The sequence below is a fragment of the Scyliorhinus torazame genome, chromosome 5, assembly GCF_047496885.1.
Source record: "Scyliorhinus torazame isolate Kashiwa2021f chromosome 5, sScyTor2.1, whole genome shotgun sequence".
Taxonomy (NCBI): domain Eukaryota; kingdom Metazoa; phylum Chordata; class Chondrichthyes; order Carcharhiniformes; family Scyliorhinidae; genus Scyliorhinus; species Scyliorhinus torazame.
Window position 1 is genome coordinate 122,284,228 of NC_092711.1, and position 21,432 is coordinate 122,305,659.

The 21,432-nt window shown below is 46.0% G+C and overlaps 16 non-coding genes across 16 annotated transcripts; all 16 read left to right on the plus strand.

Annotated features, from left to right (window-relative positions):
* The first annotated feature begins 247 nt into the window (after positions 1 to 247).
* trnav-uac (transfer RNA valine (anticodon UAC)) lies at positions 248 to 320 on the plus strand. The gene has a single exon. It is a non-coding gene; the product is annotated as a tRNA-Val (tRNA).
* A 1,455-nt stretch (positions 321 to 1,775) lies between these two features.
* trnar-acg (transfer RNA arginine (anticodon ACG)) lies at positions 1,776 to 1,848 on the plus strand. Its single transcript has one exon. It is a non-coding gene; the product is annotated as a tRNA-Arg (tRNA).
* Positions 1,849 to 2,755: 907 nt separating this feature from the next.
* trnav-aac (transfer RNA valine (anticodon AAC)) lies at positions 2,756 to 2,828 on the plus strand. The gene has a single exon. It is a non-coding gene; the product is annotated as a tRNA-Val (tRNA).
* A 1,455-nt stretch (positions 2,829 to 4,283) lies between these two features.
* On the plus strand, positions 4,284 to 4,356 carry trnar-acg (transfer RNA arginine (anticodon ACG)). The gene has a single exon. It is a non-coding gene; the product is annotated as a tRNA-Arg (tRNA).
* A 907-nt stretch (positions 4,357 to 5,263) lies between these two features.
* On the plus strand, positions 5,264 to 5,336 carry trnav-uac (transfer RNA valine (anticodon UAC)). Its single transcript has one exon. It is a non-coding gene; the product is annotated as a tRNA-Val (tRNA).
* A 1,455-nt stretch (positions 5,337 to 6,791) lies between these two features.
* trnar-acg (transfer RNA arginine (anticodon ACG)) lies at positions 6,792 to 6,864 on the plus strand. The gene has a single exon. It is a non-coding gene; the product is annotated as a tRNA-Arg (tRNA).
* Positions 6,865 to 7,771: 907 nt separating this feature from the next.
* On the plus strand, positions 7,772 to 7,844 carry trnav-aac (transfer RNA valine (anticodon AAC)). The gene has a single exon. It is a non-coding gene; the product is annotated as a tRNA-Val (tRNA).
* A 2,435-nt stretch (positions 7,845 to 10,279) lies between these two features.
* trnav-uac (transfer RNA valine (anticodon UAC)) lies at positions 10,280 to 10,352 on the plus strand. Its single transcript has one exon. It is a non-coding gene; the product is annotated as a tRNA-Val (tRNA).
* Positions 10,353 to 11,807: 1,455 nt separating this feature from the next.
* trnar-acg (transfer RNA arginine (anticodon ACG)) lies at positions 11,808 to 11,880 on the plus strand. The gene has a single exon. It is a non-coding gene; the product is annotated as a tRNA-Arg (tRNA).
* A 907-nt stretch (positions 11,881 to 12,787) lies between these two features.
* Positions 12,788 to 12,860, plus strand: trnav-aac (transfer RNA valine (anticodon AAC)). The gene has a single exon. It is a non-coding gene; the product is annotated as a tRNA-Val (tRNA).
* A 1,455-nt stretch (positions 12,861 to 14,315) lies between these two features.
* On the plus strand, positions 14,316 to 14,388 carry trnar-acg (transfer RNA arginine (anticodon ACG)). The gene has a single exon. It is a non-coding gene; the product is annotated as a tRNA-Arg (tRNA).
* Positions 14,389 to 15,295: 907 nt separating this feature from the next.
* Positions 15,296 to 15,368, plus strand: trnav-aac (transfer RNA valine (anticodon AAC)). Its single transcript has one exon. It is a non-coding gene; the product is annotated as a tRNA-Val (tRNA).
* A 1,455-nt stretch (positions 15,369 to 16,823) lies between these two features.
* On the plus strand, positions 16,824 to 16,896 carry trnar-acg (transfer RNA arginine (anticodon ACG)). Its single transcript has one exon. It is a non-coding gene; the product is annotated as a tRNA-Arg (tRNA).
* Positions 16,897 to 17,803: 907 nt separating this feature from the next.
* trnav-uac (transfer RNA valine (anticodon UAC)) lies at positions 17,804 to 17,876 on the plus strand. The gene has a single exon. It is a non-coding gene; the product is annotated as a tRNA-Val (tRNA).
* A 1,455-nt stretch (positions 17,877 to 19,331) lies between these two features.
* Positions 19,332 to 19,404, plus strand: trnar-acg (transfer RNA arginine (anticodon ACG)). Its single transcript has one exon. It is a non-coding gene; the product is annotated as a tRNA-Arg (tRNA).
* Positions 19,405 to 20,311: 907 nt separating this feature from the next.
* On the plus strand, positions 20,312 to 20,384 carry trnav-aac (transfer RNA valine (anticodon AAC)). The gene has a single exon. It is a non-coding gene; the product is annotated as a tRNA-Val (tRNA).
* Positions 20,385 to 21,432: the final 1,048 nt, after the last annotated feature.

Genomic DNA, 21,432 nt, shown 5'->3' on the forward strand with positions numbered 1-21,432 from the left:
TCTCCAGTCAGTTCAATTCTCCACTTTGGCTCTGTGGATTAGTTGGGTCACGTCCCTGTGAAGTTAACGCAGATCATGTTAAGTTCGATCTAATTTCTACATCTCGTGGTTTTATATGTTGAAACATCTGTTTTTGAAAGAAACAGCAGTCGTCTTGTAATAAGTGGCCTAGCCTCTCAGCCTCACCATGCGAATCTGCAGCAACACAGTGAGGTTGCACATTGTACACGTCCGTTGATTGCCAGCTGTTTCTGTAGTGTAGTGGTTATCACATTCGCCTTACACGCGAAAGGTCCCCGGTTCGAAACCGGGCAGAAACATCTCGAACTTCTAGTTTAGTCTGTTGCTGACTATTGCCGCAATCTCGTAACTGGTCTTCATCAACGAGGAATAGCAAAATGCATGCACCCGTCTGGTTGTGGTTATTTACGAAAGCCCTGCATTCTCAATTTAACTTCCACTTCAAGCAAAACATAACTTATCTTCAGGTCTGTAAAGTTCGATTCCTGATTGTTTTATAAGTTGAGACATCGGTTTTAAAGAAACGGCTGTCTTCTTGTAATAAGTGACATGGCCTCTCAGACGAACCATGAGAAGCTGCAGCAACACAGTGAGGTTGAACATTGCACAAGTCCAATGATTACTGCACCGCCAGCGGTTTCTGTAGTGTAGTGGTTAGCACATTCCCCTAACATGCGAAAGGTCCCCGGGGCCATACCAGGTAGAAACATCAAGTGCTTCTCATGTTGTGTGAGGAATGTTTGCACAAAGTACTTTTGTTCCCCCATCTCGTATGTTCGAGGATTATGAGGATTAGTCTCTCATGAGCCACTAAAATAAATTCCACATTAAGTCACAAGCACTGAATTTTCGACAGGCAATGAGAAGAAAAGGACCTTCTTATTTTGGATATTCGGAGCTAGTTCATCCACAACAGAATTTCATGCATTTACAAATGCAGATAAACATACTTATTCACCATCTCAAACATGTCTAAATGAACGACAAATGCAACTTACTGCGGATGCTTCATTCTGTAACAAAAACAGAACATACTGGACAATCTCAGCAGGACTGACAGCCTCTGTGGAGCGAGATGGCAGCGGTCGTTCCGGGCCTGGGTGACTCTTTGTCAAAGCTGGAGAACTGGAAATGGGGTCAGATTCAGACTAATGTGGATGGGGCGGGGTTGGCGTGCCCTATTGGGCCTCGATAGAGTGGTCAGCAATAGGTGGAAAATGACGAAAATGTCTCGGACAGAAAGAAAAAGGGAATGTAAATGAGGCTAATCAAGGTGCTGATAGTGGCGCCTCAAGAGATCAGAATGTGTTAATCGCAGAAAGTAAGCAGTGTGTCAGCGAACAATTGGCGACAGGGATCAGATTGCTCAAGTAGGATGGTATGGGCTGGGGGAGGGGGGCAATGCTGAGGGTAAAACATATCAATGCAAGGAATTAAAATAAGATGATGGATACAGATGGTGGAGGGGGAAGAAGCAGATGGTGGAGGGGGAAGAGAGGTTACACAGTCTGATGTTGTTGAACTGAATAAAATGAAACATACAGAGAGCTGCCTGAATCTACTGGAATAAGTCAATAGAAGTAAGTGAATATCCACACATAGACAAGCTTTTAGAAAATGTCTTGATTGTCTCGGGAACGTATTGGTTCCCTGCTGTGTGAGCTCAGCTTCTCAAAGGAAACCCAATGTGAATGAATCCCGCCGAATGCGCCACAGAGGCTCAACAAGGAATAGCAAAATGCATGCACCCGGCTGGGCCAGTGGCGCAATGGATAACGCGTCTGACTACGAATCAGGAGATTCCAGGTTCGACTCCTGGCTGGCTCGAAATTCGAACTTTTGGCGTGCGCTTTAACTCACTGGGTGGGACAGCTGATTCTTGATGCAGAGCAAAGTGAGCAGAACGTCTTCAATTCTCGTATCGAAAGTTGATCCGACATCTGCGGAAGATACTGGAACAACTCAGCGAGTCAGGCTGGATTTGTCCACAGGACAACACAGCTCGTCTTTCACCATCACTTTTCATTAAAACCGGGACGGGTTAGAAATGTCGGACGTTTTAACCAAGTCAAATCCCGGTGGGAGCAAACAGAATAACAGGAAAGCGCTCTGACAGGGTGCAAGTCAGGAGAGATTAAATGAGAAAAGGCCTAGGGTTCCCTGGCCACAGAGTGAGGTGAGCATCGAATGAGAGAATAATTACACCACAGTATGAGGCCATTCCAGCCGCTGTGTCTGTGCCAGCTCTCAGCAACTACCGCCCGGATACAAAGACGAAGTGGAAACAAGATTCAAACCCAAATCTGCGATGGTAGTACACACAGAATGGGGGCAGCATTTACAGTGTGAGACGGTTGCACACACTATGAGTGTGAAAGCTGTATTGAGCCCAGTGGAAAGATGCGCTGCTGTTCCTCGAGTGTTTGTTGAGCTTCTTTGGAACATTTCAGGAGGCCGAGGTCCGGGAGGTCAGCGTTAAGATGCAGCTCTCCAGTCAGTTCAATTCTCCACTTTGGCTCTGTGGATTAGTTGGGTCACGTCCCTGTGAAGTTAACGCAGATCATGTTAAGTTCGATCTAATTTCTACATCTCGTGGTTTTATATGTTGAAACATCTGTTTTTGAAAGAAACAGCAGTCGACTTGTAATAAGTGGCCTAGCCTCTCAGCCTCACCATGCGAATCTGCAGCAACACAGTGAGGTTGCACATTGTACACGTCCGTTGATTGCCAGCTGTTTCTGTAGTGTAGTGGTTATCACATTCGCCTAACACGCGAAAGGTCCCCGGTTCTAAACCGGGCAGAAACATCTCGTATTTCCAGTTTAGTCTGTTGCTGACTATTGCCGCAATCTCGTAACTGGTCTTCATCAACGAGAAATAGCAAAATGCATGCACCCGTCTGGTTGTGGTTATTTTCGAAAGCCCTGCCTTCTCAATTTAACTTCCACTTCAAGCAAAACATAACTTATCTTCAGTTCTGTAAAGTTCGATTCCTGATTGTTTTATAAGTTGAGACATCGGTTTTAAAGAAACGGCTGTCTTCTTGTAATAAGTGACATGGCCTCTCAGACGAACCATGAGAAGCTGCAGCAACACAGTGAGGTTGAACATTGCACAAGTCCATTGATTACTGCACCGCCAGCGGTTTCTGTAGTGTAGTGGTTAGCACATTCCCCTAACATGCAAAAGGTCCCCGGGGCCATACCGGGTAGAAACATCAAGTGCTTCTCATGTTGTGTGAGGAATGTTTGCACAAAGTACTTTTGTTCCCCCATCTCGTATGTTCGAGGATTATGAGGTTTAGTCTCTCATGAGCCACTGAAATAAATTCCACATTAAGTAACAAGCACTGAATTTTCGACAGGCAATGAGAAGAAAAGGACCTTCCTATTTTGGATATTCGGAGCTAGTTCATCCACAACAGAATTTCATGCATTTACAAATGCAGATAAACATACTTATTCACCATCTCAAACATGTCTAAATGAACGACAAATGCAACTTACTGCGGATGCTTCATTCTGAAACAAAAACAGAACATACTGGACAATCTCAGCAGGACTGACAGCCTCTGTGGAGCGAGATGGCAGCGGTCGTTCCGGGCCTGGGTGACTCTTTGTCAAAGCTGGAGAACTGGAAATGGGGTCAGATTCAGACTAATGTGGATGGGGCGGGGTTGGCGTGCCCTATTGGGCCTCGATAGAGTGGTCAGCAATAGGTGGAAAATGACGAAAATGTCTCGGACAGAAAGAAAAAGGGAATGTAAATGAGGCTAATCAAGGTGCTGATAGTGGCGCCTCAAGAGATCAGAATGTGTTAATCGCAGAAAGTAAGCAGTGTGTCAGCGAACAATTGGCGACAGGGATCAGATTGCTCAAGTAGGATGGTATGGGCTGGGGGAGGGGGGCAATGCTGAGGGTAAAACATATCAATGCAAGGAATTAAAATAAGATGATGGATACAGATGGTGGAGGGGGAAGAAGCAGATGGTGGAGGGGGAAGAGAGGTTACACAGTCTGATGTTGTTGAACTGAATAAAATGAAACATACAGAGAGCTGCCTGAATCTACTGGAATAAGTCAATAGAAGTAAGTGAATATCCACACATAGACAAGCTTTTAGAAAATGTCTTGATTGTCTCGGGAACGTATTGGTTCCCTGCTGTGTGAGCTCAGCTTCTCAAAGGAAACCCAATGTGAATGAATCCCGCCGAATGCGCCACAGAGGCTCAACAAGGAATAGCAAAATGCATGCACCCGGCTGGGCCAGTGGCGCAATGGATAACGCGTCTGACTACGAATCAGGAGATTCTAAGTTCGACTCCTGGCTGGCTCGGAATTCGAACTTTTGGCGTGCGCTTTAACTCACTGGGTGGGACAGCTGATTCTTGATGCAGAGCAAAGTGAGCAGAACGTCTTCAATTCTCGTATCGAAAGTTGATCCGACATCTGCGGAAGATACTGGAACAACTCAGCGAGTCAGGCGGCATTTGTCGACAGGACAACACAGCTCGTCTTTCACCATCACTTTTCATTAAAACCGGGACGGGTTAGAAATGTCGGACGTTTTAACCAAGTCAAATCCCGGTGGGAGCAAGCAGAATAACAGGAAAGCGCTCTGACAGGGTGCAAGTCAGGAGAGATTAAATGAGAAAAGGCCTAGGGTTCCCTGGCCACAGAGTGAGGTGAGCATCGAATGAGAGAATAATTACACCACAGTATGAGGCCATTCCAGCCGCTGTGTCTGTGCCAGCTCTCAGCAACTACCGCCCGGATACAAAGACGAAGTGGAAACAAGATTCAAACCCAAATCTGCGATGGTAGTACACACAGAATGGGGGCAGCATTTACGGTGTGAGACGGTTGCACACACTATGAGTGTGAAAGCTGTATTGAGCCCAGTGGAAAGATGCGCTGCTGTTCCTCGAGTGTTTGTTGAGCTTCTTTGGAACATTTCAGGAGGCCGAGGTCCGGGAGGTCAGCGTTAAGATGCAGCTCTCCAGTCAGTTCAATTCTCCACTTTGGCTCTGTGGATTAGTTGGGTCACGTCCCTGTGAAGTTAACGCAGATCATGTTAAGTTCGATCTAATTTCTACATCTCGTGGTTTTATATGTTGAAACATCTGTTTTTGAAAGAAACAGCAGTCGTCTTGTAATAAGTGGCCTAGCCTCTCAGCCTCACCATGCGAATCTGCAGCAACACAGTGAGGTTGCACATTGTACACGTCCGTTGATTGCCAGCTGTTTCTGTAGTGTAGTGGTTATCACATTCGCCTTACACGCGAAAGGTCCCCGGTTCGAAACCGGGCAGAAACATCTAGAACTTCCAGTTTAGTCTGTTGCTGACTATTGCCGCAATCTCGTAACTGGTCTTCATCAACGAGGAATAGCAAAATGCATGCACCCGTCTGGTTGTGGTTATTTACGAAAGCCCTGCATTCTCAATTTAACTTCCACTTCAAGCAAAACATAACTTATCTTCAGGTCTGTAAAGTTCGATTCCTGATTGTTTTATAAGTTGAGACATCGGTTTTAAAGAAACGGCTGTCTTCTTGTAATAAGTGACATGGCCTCTCAGACGAACCATGAGAAGCTGCAGCAACACAGTGAGGTTGAACATTGCACAAGTCCAATGATTACTGCACCGCCAGCGGTTTCTGTAGTGTAGTGGTTAGCACATTCCCCTAACATGCGAAAGGTCCCCGGGGCCATACCAGGTAGAAACATCAAGTGCTTCTCATGTTGTGTGAGGAATGTTTGCACAAAGTACTTTTGTTCCCCCATCTCGTATGTTCGAGGATTATGAGGTTTAGACTCTCATGAGCCACTAAAATAAATTCCACATTAAGTCACAAGCACTGAATTTTCGACAGGCAATGAGAAGAAAAGGACCTTCCTATTTTGGATATTCGGAGCTAGTTCATCCACAACAGAATTTCATGCATTTACAAATGCAGATAAACATACTTATTCACCATCTCAAACATGTCTAAATGAACGACAAATGCAACTTACTGCGGATGCTTCATTCTGAAACAAAAACAGAACATACTGGACAATCTCAGCAGGACTGACAGCCTCTGTGGAGCGTGATGGCAGCGGTCGGTCCGGGTCTGGGTGACTCTTTGTCAAAGCTGGAGAACTGGAAATGGGGTCAGATTCAGACTAATGTGGATGGGGCGGGGTTGGCGTGCCCTATTGGGCCTCGATAGAGTGGTCAGCAATAGGTGGAAAATGACGAAAATGTCTCGGACAGAAAGAAAAAGGGAATGTAAATGAGGCTAATCAAGGTGCTGATAGTGGCGCCTCAAGAGATCAGAATGTGTTAATCGCAGAAAGTAAGCAGTGTGTCAGCGAACAATTGGCGACAGGGATCAGATTGCTCAAGTAGGATGGTATGGGCTGGGGGAGGGGGGCAATGCTGAGGGCAAAACATATCAATGCAAGGAATTAAAATAAGATGATGGATACAGATGGTGGAGGGGGAAGAAGCAGATGGTGGAGGGGGAAGAGAGGTTACACAGTCTGATGTTGTTGAACTGAATAAAATGAAACATACAGAGAGCTGCCTGAATCTACTGGAATAAGTCAATAGAAGTAAGTGAATATCCACACATAGACAAGCTTTTAGAAAATGTCTTGATTGTCTCGGGAACGTATTGGTTCCCTGCTGTGTGAGCTCAGCTTCTCAAAGGAAACCCAATGTGAATGAATCCCGCCGAATGCGCCACAGAGGCTCAACAAGGAATAGCAAAATGCATTCACCCGGCTGGGCCAGTGGCGCAATGGATAACGCGTCTGACTACGAATCAGGAGATTCCAGGTTCGACTCCTGGCTGGCTCGAAATTCGAACTTTTGGCGTGCGCTTTAACTCACTGGGTGGGACAGCTGATTCTTGATGCAGAGCAAAGTGAGCAGAACGTCTTCAATTCTCGTATCGAAAGTTGATCCGACATCTGCGGAAGATACTGGAACAACTCAGCGAGTCAGGCGGCATTTGTCGACAGGACAACACAGCTCGTCTTTCACCATCACTTTTCATTAAAACCGGGACGGGTTAGAAATGTCGGACGTTTTAACCAAGTCAAATCCCGGTGGGAGCAAACAGAATAACAGGAAAGCGCTCTGACAGGGTGCAAGTCAGGAGAGATTAAATGAGAAAAGGCCTAGGGTTCCCTGGCCACAGAGTGAGGTGAGCATCGAATGAGAGAATAATTACACCACAGTATGAGGCCATTCCAGCCGCTGTGTCTGTGCCAGCTCTCAGCAACTACCGCCCGGATACAAAGACGAAGTGGAAACAAGATTCAAACCCAAATCTGCGATGGTAGTACACACAGAATGGGGGCAGCATTTACAGTGTGAGACGGTTGCACACACTATGAGTGTGAAAGCTGTATTGAGCCCAGTGGAAAGATGCGCTGCTGTTCCTCGAGTGTTTGTTGAGCTTCTTTGGAACATTTCAGGAGGCCGAGGTCCGGAAGGTCAGCGTTAAGATGCAGCTCTCCAGTCAGTTCAATTCTCCACTTTGGCTCTGTAGATTAGATGGGTCACGTCCCTGTGAAGTTAACGCAGATCATGTTAAGTTCGATCTAATTTCTACATCTCGTGGTTTTATATGTTGAAACATCTGTTTTTGAAAGAAACAGCAGTCGACTTGTAATAAGTGGCCTAGCCTCTCAGCCTCACCATGCGAATCTGCAGCAACACAGTGAGGTTGCACATTGTACACGTCCGTTGATTGCCAGCTGTTTCTGTAGTGTGGTGGTTATCACATTCGCCTAACACGCGAAAGGTCCCCGGTTCGAAACCGGGCAGAAACATCTCGTATTTCCAGTTTAGTCTGTTGCTGACTATTGCCGCAATCTCGTAACTGGTCTTCATCAACGAGAAATAGCAAAATGCATGCACCCGTCTGGTTGTGGTTATTTTCGAAAGCCCTGCCTTCTCAATTTAACTTCCACTTCAAGCAAAACATAACTTATCTTCAGTTCTGTAAAGTTCGATTCCTGATTGTTTTATAAGTTGAGACATCGGTTTTAAAGAAACGACTGTCTTCTTGTAATAAGTGACATGGCCTCTCAGACGAACCATGAGAAGCTGCAGCAACACAGTGAGGTTGAACATTGCACAAGTCCATTGATTACTGCACCGCCAGCGGTTTCTGTAGTGTAGTGGTTAGCACATTCCCCTAACATGCGAAAGGTCCCCGGGGCCATACCGGGTAGAAACATCAAGTGCTTCTCATGTTGTGTGAGGAATGTTTGCACAAAGTACTTTTGTTCCCCCATCTCGTATGTTCGAGGATTATGAGGTTTAGTCTCTCATGAGCCACTGAAATAAATTCCACATTAAGTAACAAGCACTGAATGTTCGACAGGCAATGAGAAGAAAAGGACCTTCCTATTTTGGATATTCGGAGCTAGTTCATCCACAACAGAATTTCATGCATTTACAAATGCAGATAAACATACTTATTCACCATCTCAAACATGTCTAAATGAACGACAAATGCAACTTACTGCGGATGCTTCATTCTGAAACAAAAACAGAACATACTGGACAATCTCAGCAGGACTGACAGCCTCTGTGGAGCGAGATGGCAGCGGTCGTTCCGGGCCTGGGTGACTCTTTGTCAAAGCTGGAGAACTGGAAATGGGGTCAGATTCAGACTAATGTGGATGGGGCGGGGTTGGCGTGCCCTATTGGGCCTCGATAGAGTGGTCAGCAATAGGTGGAAAATGACGAAAATGTCTCGGACAGAAAGAAAAAGGGAATGTAAATGAGGCTAATCAAGGTGCTGATAGTGGCGCCTCAAGAGATCAGAATGTGTTAATCGCAGAAAGTAAGCAGTGTGTCAGCGAACAATTGGCGACAGGGATCAGATTGCTCAAGTAGGATGGTATGGGCTGGGGGAGGGGGGCAATGCTGAGGGTAAAACATATCAATGCAAGGAATTAAAATAAGATGATGGATACAGATGGTGGAGGGGGAAGAAGCAGATGGTGGAGGGGGAAGAGAGGTTACACAGTCTGATGTTGTTGAACTGAATAAAATGAAACATACAGAGAGCTGCCTGAATCTACTGGAATAAGTCAATAGAAGTAAGTGAATATCCACACATAGACAAGCTTTTAGAAAATGTCTTGATTGTCTCGGGAACGTATTGGTTCCCTGCTGTGTGAGCTCAGCTTCTCAAAGGAAACCCAATGTGAATGAATCCCGCCGAATGCGCCACAGAGGCTCAACAAGGAATAGCAAAATGCATGCACCCGGCTGGGCCAGTGGCGCAATGGATAACGCGTCTGACTACGATTCAGGAGATTCTAAGTTCGACTCCTGGCTGGCTCGGAATTCGAACTTTTGGCGTGCGCTTTAACTCACTGGGTGGGACAGCTGATTCTTGATGCAGAGCAAAGTGAGCAGAACGTCTTCAATTCTCGTATCGAAAGTTGATCCGACATCTGCGGAAGATACTGGAACAACTCAGCGAGTCAGGCGGCATTTGTCGACAGGACAACACAGCTCGTCTTTCACCATCACTTTTCATTAAAACCGGGACGGGTTAGAAATGTCGGACGTTTTAACCAAGTCAAATCCCGGTGGGAGCAAGCAGAATAACAGGAAAGCGCTCTGACAGGGTGCAAGTCAGGAGAGATTAAATGAGAAAAGGCCTAGGGTTCCCTGGCCACAGAGTGAGGTGAGCATCGAATGAGAGAATAATTACACCACAGTATGAGGCCATTCCAGCCGCTGTGTCTGTGCCAGCTCTCAGCAACTACCGCCCGGATACAAAGACGAAGTGGAAACAAGATTCAAACCCAAATCTGCGATGGTAGTACACACAGAATGGGGGCAGCATTTACGGTGTGAGACGGTTGCACACACTATGAGTGTGAAAGCTGTATTGAGCCCAGTGGAAAGATGCGCTGCTGTTCCTCGAGTGTTTGTTGAGCTTCTTTGGAACATTTCAGGAGGCCGAGGTCCGGGAGGTCAGCGTTAAGATGCAGCTCTCCAGTCAGTTCAATTCTCCACTTTGGCTCTGTGGATTAGTTGGGTCACGTCCCTGTGAAGTTAACGCAGATCATGTTAAGTTCGATCTAATTTCTACATCTCGTGGTTTTATATGTTGAAACATCTGTTTTTGAAAGAAACAGCAGTCGTCTTGTAATAAGTGGCCTAGCCTCTCAGCCTCACCATGCGAATCTGCAGCAACACAGTGAGGTTGCACATTGTACACGTCCGTTGATTGCCAGCTGTTTCTGTAGTGTAGTGGTTATCACATTCGCCTTACACGCGAAAGGTCCCCGGTTCGAAACCGGGCAGAAACATCTCGAACTTCCAGTTTAGTCTGTTGCTGACTATTGCCGCAATCTCGTAACTGGTCTTCATCAACGAGGAATAGCAAAATGCATGCACCCGTCTGGTTGTGGTTATTTACGAAAGCCCTGCGTTCTCAATTTAACTTCCACTTCAAGCAAAACATAACTTATCTTCAGGTCTGTAAAGTTCGATTCCTGATTGTTTTATAAGTTGAGACATCGGTTTTAAAGAAACGGCTGTCTTCTTGTAATAAGTGACATGGCCTCTCAGACGAACCATGAGAAGCTGCAGCAACACAGTGAGGTTGAACATTGCACAAGTCCAATGATTACTGCACCGCCAGCGGTTTCTGTAGTGTAGTGGTTAGCACATTCCCCTAACATGCGAAAGGTCCCCGGGGCCATACCAGGTAGAAACATCAAGTGCTTCTCATGTTGTGTGAGGAATGTTTGCACAAAGTACTTTTGTTCCCCCATCTCGTATGTTCGAGGATTATGAGGTTTAGACTCTCATGAGCCACTAAAATAAATTCCACATTAAGTCACAAGCACTGAATTTTCGACAGGCAATGAGAAGAAAAGGACCTTCCTATTTTGGATATTCGGAGCTAGTTCATCCACAACAGAATTTCATGCATTTACAAATGCAGATAAACATACTTATTCACCATCTCAAACATGTCTAAATGAACGACAAATGCAACTTACTGCGGATGCTTCATTCTGAAACAAAAACAGAACATACTGGACAATCTCAGCAGGACTGACAGCCTCTGTGGAGCGTGATGGCAGCGGTCGGTCCGGGTCTGGGTGACTCTTTGTCAAAGCTGGAGAACTGGAAATGGGGTCAGATTCAGACTAATGTGGATGGGGCGGGGTTGGCGTGCCCTATTGGGCCTCGATAGAGTGGTCAGCAATAGGTGGAAAATGACGAAAATGTCTCGGACAGAAAGAAAAAGGGAATGTAAATGAGGCTAATCAAGGTGCTGATAGTGGCGCCTCAAGAGATCAGAATGTGTTAATCGCAGAAAGTAAGCAGTGTGTCAGCGAACAATTGGCGACAGGGATCAGATTGCTCAAGTAGGATGGTATGGGCTGGGGGAGGGGGGCAATGCTGAGGGTAAAACATATCAATGCAAGGAATTAAAATAAGATGATGGATACAGATGGTGGAGGGGGAAGAAGCAGATGGTGGAGGGGGAAGAGAGGTTACACAGTCTGATGTTGTTGAACTGAATAAAATGAAACATACAGAGAGCTGCCTGAATCTACTGGAATAAGTCAATAGAAGTAAGTGAATATCCACACATAGACAAGCTTTTAGAAAATGTCTTGATTGTCTCGGGAACGTATTGGTTCCCTGCTGTGTGAGCTCAGCTTCTCAAAGGAAACCCAATGTGAATGAATCCCGCCGAATGCGCCACTGAGGCTCAACAAGGAATAGCAAAATGCATGCACCCGGCTGGGCCAGTGGCGCAATGGATAACGCGTCTGACTACGAATCAGGAGATTCTAAGTTCGACTCCTGGCTGGCTCGGAATTCGAACTTTTGGCGTGCGCTTTAACTCACTGGGTGGGACAGCTGATTCTTGATGCAGAGCAAAGTGAGCAGAACGTCTTCAATTCTCGTATCGAAAGTTGATCCGACATCTGCGGAAGATACTGGAACAACTCAGCGAGTCAGGCGGCATTTGTCGACAGGACAACACAGCTCGTCTTTCACCATCACTTTTCATTAAAACCGGGACGGGTTAGAAATGTCGGACGTTTTAACCAAGTCAAATCCCGGTGGGAGCAAGCAGAATAACAGGAAAGCGCTCTGACAGGGTGCAAGTCAGGAGAGATTAAATGAGAAAAGGCCTAGGGTTCCCTGGCCACAGAGTGAGGTGAGCATCGAATGAGAGAATAATTACACCACAGTATGAGGCCATTCCAGCCGCTGTGTCTGTGCCAGCTCTCAGCAACTACCGCCCGGATACAAAGACGAAGTGGAAACAAGATTCAAACCCAAATCTGCGATGGTAGTACACACAGAATGGGGGCAGCATTTACAGTGTGAGACGGTTGCACACACTATGAGTGTGAAAGCTGTATTGAGCCCAGTGGAAAGATGCGCTGCTGTTCCTCGAGTGTTTGTTGAGCTTCTTTGGAACATTTCAGGAGGCCGAGGTCCGGAAGGTCAGCGTTAAGATGCAGCTCTCCAGTCAGTTCAATTCTCCACTTTGGCTCTGTAGATTAGATGGGTCACGTCCCTGTGAAGTTAACGCAGATCATGTTAAGTTCGATCTAATTTCTACATCTCGTGGTTTTATATGTTGAAACATCTGTTTTTGAAAGAAACAGCAGTCGACTTGTAATAAGTGGCCTAGCCTCTCAGCCTCACCATGCGTATCTGCAGCAACACAGTGAGGTTGCACATTGTACACGTCCGTTGATTGCCAGCTGTTTCTGTAGTGTGGTGGTTATCACATTCGCCTAACACGCGAAAGGTCCCCGGTTCGAAACCGGGCAGAAACATCTCGTATTTCCAGTTTAGTCTGTTGCTGACTATTGCCGCAATCTCGTAACTGGTCTTCATCAACGAGAAATAGCAAAATGCATGCACCCGTCTGGTTGTGGTTATTTTCGAAAGCCCTGCCTTCTCAATTTAACTTCCACTTCAAGCAAAACATAACTTATCTTCAGTTCTGTAAAGTTCGATTCCTGATTGTTTTATAAGTTGAGACATCGGTTTTAAAGAAACGACTGTCTTCTTGTAATAAGTGACATGGCCTCTCAGACGAACCATGAGAAGCTGCAGCAACACAGTGAGGTTGAACATTGCACAAGTCCATTGATTACTGCACCGCCAGCGGTTTCTGTAGTGTAGTGGTTAGCACATTCCCCTAACATGCGAAAGGTCCCCGGGGCCATACCGGGTAGAAACATCAAGTGCTTCTCATGTTGTGTGAGGAATGTTTGCATAAAGTACTTTTGTTCCCCCATCTCGTATGTTCGAGGATTATGAGGTTTAGTCTCTCATGAGCCACTGAAATAAATTCCACATTAAGTAACAAGCACTGAATTTTCGACAGGCAATGAGAAGAAAAGGACCTTCCTATTTTGGATATTCGGAGCTAGTTCATCCACAACAGAATTTCATGCATTTACAAATGCAGATAAACATACTTATTCACCATCTCAAACATGTCTAAATGAACGACAAATGCAACTTACTGCGGATGCTTCATTCTGAAACAAAAACAGAACATACTGGACAATCTCAGCAGGACTGACAGCCTCTGTGGAGCGAGATGGCAGCGGTCGTTCCGGGCCTGGGTGACTCTTTGTCAAAGCTGGAGAACTGGAAATGGGGTCAGATTCAGACTAATGTGGATGGGGCGGGGTTGGCGTGCCCTATTGGGCCTCGATAGAGTGGTCAGCAATAGGTGGAAAATGACGAAAATGTCTCGGACAGAAAGAAAAAGGGAATGTAAATGAGGCTAATCAAGGTGCTGATAGTGGCGCCTCAAGAGATCAGAATGTGTTAATCGCAGAAAGTAAGCAGTGTGTCAGCGAACAATTGGCGACAGGGATCAGATTGCTCAAGTAGGATGGTATGGGCTGGGGGAGGGGGGCAATGCTGAGGGTAAAACATATCAATGCAAGGAATTAAAATAAGATGATGGATACAGATGGTGGAGGGGGAAGAAGCAGATGGTGGAGGGGGAAGAGAGGTTACACAGTCTGATGTTGTTGAACTGAATAAAATGAAACATACAGAGAGCTGCCTGAATCTACTGGAATAAGTCAATAGAAGTAAGTGAATATCCACACATAGACAAGCTTTTAGAAAATGTCTTGATTGTCTCGGGAACGTATTGGTTCCCTGCTGTGTGAGCTCAGCTTCTCAAAGGAAACCCAATGTGAATGAATCCCGCCGAATGCGCCACAGAGGCTCAACAAGGAATAGCAAAATGCATTCACCCGGCTGGGCCAGTGGCGCAATGGATAACGCGTCTGACTACGGATCAGGAGATTCCAGGTTCGACTCCTGGCTGGCTCGAAATTCGAACTTTTGGCGTGCGCTTTAACTCACTGGGTGGGACAGCTGATTCTTGATGCAGAGCAAAGTGAGCAGAACGTCTTCAATTCTCGTATCGAAAGTTGATCCGACATCTGCGGAAGATACTGGAACAACTCAGCGAGTCAGGCGGGATTTGTCGACAGGACAACACAGCTCGTCTTTCACCATCACTTTTCATTAAAACCGGGACGGGTTAGAAATGTCGGACGTTTTAACCAAGTCAAATCCCGGTGGGAGCAAACAGAATAACAGGAAAGCGCTCTGACAGGGTGCAAGTCAGGAGAGATTAAATGAGAAAAGTCCTAGGGTTCCCTGGCCACAGAGTGAGGTGAGCATCGAATGAGAGAATAATTACACCACAGTATGAGGCCATTCCAGCCGCTGTGTCTGTGCCAGCTCTCAGCAACTACCGCCCGGATACAAAGACGAAGTGGAAACAAGATTCAAACCCAAATCTGCGATGGTAGTACACACAGAATGGGGGCAGCATTTACAGTGTGAGACGGTTGCACACACTATGAGTGTGAAAGCTGTATTGAGCCCAGTGGAAAGATGCGCTGCTGTTCCTCGAGTGTTTGTTGAGCTTCTTTGGAACATTTCAGGAGGCCGAGGTCCGGAAGGTCAGCGTTAAGATGCAGCTCTCCAGTCAGTTCAATTCTCCACTTTGGCTCTGTAGATTAGATGGGTCACGTCCCTGTGAAGTTAACGCAGATCATGTTAAGTTCGATCTAATTTCTACATCTCGTGGTTTTATATGTTGAAACATCTGTTTTTGAAAGAAACAGCAGTCGACTTGTAATAAGTGGCCTAGCCTCTCAGCCTCACCATGCGAATCTGCAGCAACACAGTGAGGTTGCACATTGTACACGTCCGTTGATTGCCAGCTGTTTCTGTAGTGTGGTGGTTATCACATTCGCCTAACACGCGAAAGATCCCCGGTTCGAAACCGGGCAGAAACATCTCGTATTTCCAGTTTAGTCTGTTGCTGACTATTGCCGCAATCTCGTAACTGGTCTTCATCAACGAGAAATAGCAAAATGCATGCACCCGTCTGGTTGTGGTTATTTTCGAAAGCCCTGCCTTCTCAATTTAACTTCCACTTCAAGCAAAACATAACTTATCTTCAGTTCTGTAAAGTTCGATTCCTGATTGTTTTATAAGTTGAGACATCGGTTTTAAAGAAACGACTGTCTTCTTGTAATAAGTGACATGGCCTCTCAGACGAACCATGAGAAGCTGCAGCAACACAGTGAGGTTGAACATTGCACAAGTCCATTGATTACTGCACCGCCAGCGGTTTCTGTAGTGTAGTGGTTAGCACATTCCCCTAACATGCGAAAGGTCCCCGGGGCCATACCGGGTAGAAACATCAAGTGCTTCTCATGTTGTGTGAGGAATGTTTGCACAAAGTACTTTTGTTCCCCCATCTCGTATGTTCGAGGATTATGAGGTTTAGTCTCTCATGAGCCACTGAAATAAATTCCACATTAAGTAACAAGCACTGAATTTTCGACAGGCAATGAGAAGAAAAGGACCTTCCTATTTTGGATATTCGGAGCTAGTTCATCCACAACAGAATTTCATGCATTTACAAATGCAGATAAACATACTTATTCACCATCTCAAACATGTCTAAATGAACGACAAATGCAACTTACTGCGGATGCTTCATTCTGAAACAAAAACAGAACATACTGGACAATCTCAGCAGGACTGACAGCCTCTGTGGAGCGAGATGGCAGCGGTCGTTCCGGGCCTGGGTGACTCTTTGTCAAAGCTGGAGAACTGGAAATGGGGTCAGATTCAGACTAATGTGGATGGGGCGGGGTTGGCGTGCCCTATTGGGCCTCGATAGAGTGGTCAGCAATAGGTGGAAAATGACGAAAATGTCTCGGACAGAAAGAAAAAGGGAATGTAAATGAGGCTAATCAAGGTGCTGATAGTGGCGCCTCAAGAGATCAGAATGTGTTAATCGCAGAAAGTAAGCAGTGTGTCAGCGAACAATTGGCGACAGGGATCAGATTGCTCAAGTAGGATGGTATGGGCTGGGGGAGGGGGGCAATGCTGAGGGTAAAACATATCAATGCAAGGAATTAAAATAAGATGATGGATACAGATGGTGGAGGGGGAAGAAGCAGATGGTGGAGGGGGAAGAGAGGTTACACAGTCTGATGTTGTTGAACTGAATAAAATGAAACATACAGAGAGCTGCCTGAATCTACTGGAATAAGTCAATAGAAGTAAGTGAATATCCACACATAGACAAGCTTTTAGAAAATGTCTTGATTGTCTCGGGAACGTATTGGTTCCCTGCTGTGTGAGCTCAGCTTCTCAAAGGAAACCCAATGTGAATGAATCCCGCCGAATGCGCCACTGAGGCTCAACAAGGAATAGCAAAATGCATGCACCCGGCTGGGCCAGTGGCGCAATGGATAACGCGTCTGACTACGAATCAGGAGATTCTAAGTTCGACTCCTGGCTGGCTCGGAATTCGAACTTTTGGCGTGCGCTTTAACTCACTGGGTGGGACAGCTGATTCTTGATGCAGAGCAAAGTGAGCAGAACGTCTTCAATTCTCGTATCGAAAGTTGATCCGACATCTGCGGAAGATACTGGAACAACTCAGCGAGTCAGGCGGCATTTGTCGACAGGACAACACAGCTCGTCTTTCACCATCACTTTTCATTAAAACCGGGACGGGTTAGAAATGTCGGACGTTTTAACCAAGTCAAATCCCGGTGGGAGCAAGCAGAATAACAGGAAAGCGCTCTGACAGGGTGCAAGTCAGGAGAGATTAAATGAGAAAAGGCCTAGGGTTCCCTGGCCACAGAGTGAGGTGAGCATCGAATGAGAGAATAATTACACCACAGTATGAGGCCATTCCAGCCGCTGTGTCTGTGCCAGCTCTCAGCAACTACCGCCCGGATACAAAGACGAAGTGGAAACAAGATTCAAACCCAAATCTGCGATGGTAGTACACACAGAATGGGGGCAGCATTTACGGTGTGAGACGGTTGCACACACTATGAGTGTGAAAGCTGTATTGAGCCCAGTGGAAAGATGCGCTGCTGTTCCTCGAGTGTTTGTTGAGCTTCTTTGGAACATTTCAGGAGGCCGAGGTCCGGGAGGTCAGCGTTAAGATGCAGCTCTCCAGTCAGTTCAATTCTCCACTTTGGCTCTGTGGATTAGTTGGGTCACGTCCCTGTGAAGTTAACGCAGATCATGTTAAGTTCGATCTAATTTCTACATCTCGTGGTTTTATATGTTGAAACATCTGTTTTTGAAAGAAACAGCAGTCGTCTTGTAATAAGTGGCCTAGCCTCTCAGCCTCACCATGCGAATCTGCAGCAACACAGTGAGGTTGCACATTGTACACGTCCGTTGATTGCCAGCTGTTTCTGTAGTGTAGTGGTTATCACATTCGCCTTACACGCGAAAGGTCCCCGGTTCGAAACCGGGCAGAAACATCTCGAACTTCCAGTTTAGTCTGTTGCTGACTATTGCCGCAATCTCGTAACTGGTCTTCATCAACGAGGAATAGCAAAATGCATGCACCCGTCTGGTTGTGGTTATTTACGAAAGCCCTGCATTCTCAATTTAACTTCCACTTCAAGCAAAACATAACTTATCTTCAGGTCTGTAAAGTTCGATTCCTGATTGTTTTATAAGTTGAGACATCGGTTTTAAAGAAACGGCTGTCTTCTTGTAATAAGTGACATGGCCTCTCAGACGAACCATGAGAAGCTGCAGCAACACAGTGAGGTTGAACATTGCACAAGTCCAATGATTACTGCACCGCCAGCGGTTTCTGTAGTGTAGTGGTTAGCACATTCCCCTAACATGCGAAAGGTCCCCGGGGCCATACCAGGTAGAAACATCAAGTGCTTCTCATGTTGTGTGAGGAATGTTTGCACAAAGTACTTTTGTTCCCCCATCTCGTATGTTCGAGGATTATGAGGTTTAGACTCTCATGAGCCACTAAAATAAATTCCACATTAAGTCACAAGCACTGAATTTTCGACAGGCAATGAGAAGAAAAGGACCTTCCTATTTTGGATATTCGGAGCTAGTTCATCCACAACAGAATTTCATGCATTTACAAATGCAGATAAACATACTTATTCACCATCTCAAACATGTCTAAATGAACGACAAATGCAACTTACTGCGGATGCTTCATTCTGAAACAAAAACAGAACATACTGGACAATCTCAGCAGGACTGACAGCCTCTGTGGAGCGTGATGGCAGCGGTCGGTCCGGGTCTGGGTGACTCTTTGTCAAAGCTGGAGAACTGGAAATGGGGTCAGATTCAGACTAATGTGGATGGGGCGGGGTTGGCGTGCCCTATTGGGCCTCGATAGAGTGGTCAGCAATAGGTGGAAAATGACGAAAATGTCTCGGACAGAAAGAAAAAGGGAATGTAAATGAGGCTAATCAAGGTGCTGATAGTGGCGCCTCAAGAGATCAGAATGTGTTAATCGCAGAAAGTAAGCAGTGTGTCAGCGAACAATTGGCGACAGGGATCAGATTGCTCAAGTAGGATGGTATGGGCTGGGGGAGGGGGGCAATGCTGAGGGTAAAACATATCAATGCAAGGAATTAAAATAAGATGATGGATACAGATGGTGGAGGGGGAAGAAGCAGATGGTGGAGGGGGAAGAGAGGTTACACAGTCTGATGTTGTTGAACTGAATAAAATGAAACATACAGAGAGCTGCCTGAATCTACTGGAATAAGTCAATAGAAGTAAGTGAATATCCACACATAGACAAGCTTTTAGAAAATGTCTTGATTGTCTCGGGAACGTATTGGTTCCCTGCTGTGTGAGCTCAGCTTCTCAAAGGAAACCCAATGTGAATGAATCCCGCCGAATGCGCCACAGAGGCTCAACAAGGAATAGCAAAATGCATTCACCCGGCTGGGCCAGTGGCGCAATGGATAACGCGTCTGACTACGAATCAGGAGATTCCAGGTTCGACTCCTGGCTGGCTCGAAATTCGAACTTTTGGCGTGCGCTTTAACTCACTGGGTGGGACAGCTGATTCTTGATGCAGAGCAAAGTGAGCAGAACGTCTTCAATTCTCGTATCGAAAGTTGATCCGACATCTGCGGAAGATACTGGAACAACTCAGCGAGTCAGGCGGGATTTGTCGACAGGACAACACAGCTCGTCTTTCACCATCACTTTTCATTAAAACCGGGACGGGTTAGAAATGTCGGACGTTTTAACCAAGTCAAATCCCGGTGGGAGCAAACAGAATAACAGGAAAGCGCTCTGACAGGGTGCAAGTCAGGAGAGATTAAATGAGAAAAGGCCTAGGGTTCCCTGGCCACAGAGTGAGGTGAGCATCGAATGAGAGAATAATTACACCACAGTATGAGGCCATTCCAGCCGCTGTGTCTGTGCCAGCTCTCAGCAACTACCGCCCGGATACAAAGACGAAGTGGAAACAAGATTCAAACCCAAATCTGCGATGGTAGTACACACAGAATGGGGGCAGCATTTACAGTGTGAGACGGTTGCACACACTATGAGTGTGAAAGCTGTATTGAGCCCAGTGGAAAGATGCGCTGCTGTTCCTCGAGTGTTTGTTGAGCTTCTTTGGAACATTTCAGGAGGCCGAGGTCCGGAAGGTCAGCGTTAAGATGCAGCTCTCCAGTCAGTTCAATTCTCCACTTTGGCTCTGTAGATTAGATGGGTCACGTCCCTGTGAAGTTAACGCAGATCATGTTAAGTTCGATCTAATTTCTACATCTCGTGGTTTTATATGTTGAAACATCTGTTTTTGAAAGAAACAGCAGTCGACTTGTAATAAGTGGCCTAGCCTCTCAGCCTCACCATGCGAATCTGCAGCAACACAGTGAGGTTGCACATTGTACACGTCCGTTGATTGCCAGCTGTTTCTGTAGTGTGGTGGTTATCACATTCGCCTAACACGCGAAAGGTCCCCGGTTCGAAACCGGGCAGAAACATCTCGTATTTCCAGTTTAGTCTGTTGCTGACTATTGCCGCAATCTCGTAACTGGTCTTCATCAACGAAAAATAGCAAAATGCATGCACCCGTCTGGTTGTGGTTATTTTCGAAAGCCCTGCCTTCTCAATTTAACTTCCACTTCAAGCAAAACATAACTTATCTTCAGTTCTGTAAAGTTCGATTCCTGATTGTTTTATAAGTTGAGACATCGGTTTTAAAGAAACGGCTGTCTTCTTGTAATAAGTGACATGGCCTCTCAGACGAACCATGAGAAGCTGCAGCAACACAGTGAGGTTGAACATTGCACAAGTCCATTGATTACTGCACCGCCAGCGGTTTCTGTAGTGTAGTGGTTAGCACATTCCCCTAACATGCGAAAGGTCCCCGGGGCCATACCGGGTAGAAACATCAAGTGCTTCTCATGTTGTGTGAGGAATGTTTGCACAAAGTACTTTTGTTCCCCCATCTCGTATGTTCGAGGATTATGAGGTTTAGTCTCTCATGAGCCACTGAAATAAATTCCACATTAAGTAACAAGCACTGAATGTTCGACAGGCAATGAGAAGAAAAGGACCTTCCTATTTTGGATATTCGGAGCTAGTTCATCCACAACAGAATTTCATGCATTTACAAATGCAGATAAACATACTTATTCACCATCTCAAACATGTCTAAATGAACGACAAATGCAACTTACTGCGGATGCTTCATTCTGAAACAAAAACAGAACATACTGGACAATCTCAGCAGGACTGACAGCCTCTGTGGAGCGAGATGGCAGCGGTCGTTCCGGGCCTGGGTGACTCTTTGTCAAAGCTGGAGAACTGGAAATGGGGTCAGATTCAGACTAATGTGGATGGGGCGGGGTTGGCGTGCCCTATTGGGCCTCGATAGAGTGGTCAGCAATAGGTGGAAAATGACGAAAATGTCTCGGACAGAAAGAAAAAGGGAATGTAAATGAGGCTAATCAAGGTGCTGATAGTGGCGCCTCAAGAGATCAGAATGTGTTAATCGCAGAAAGTAAGCAGTGTGTCAGCGAACAATTG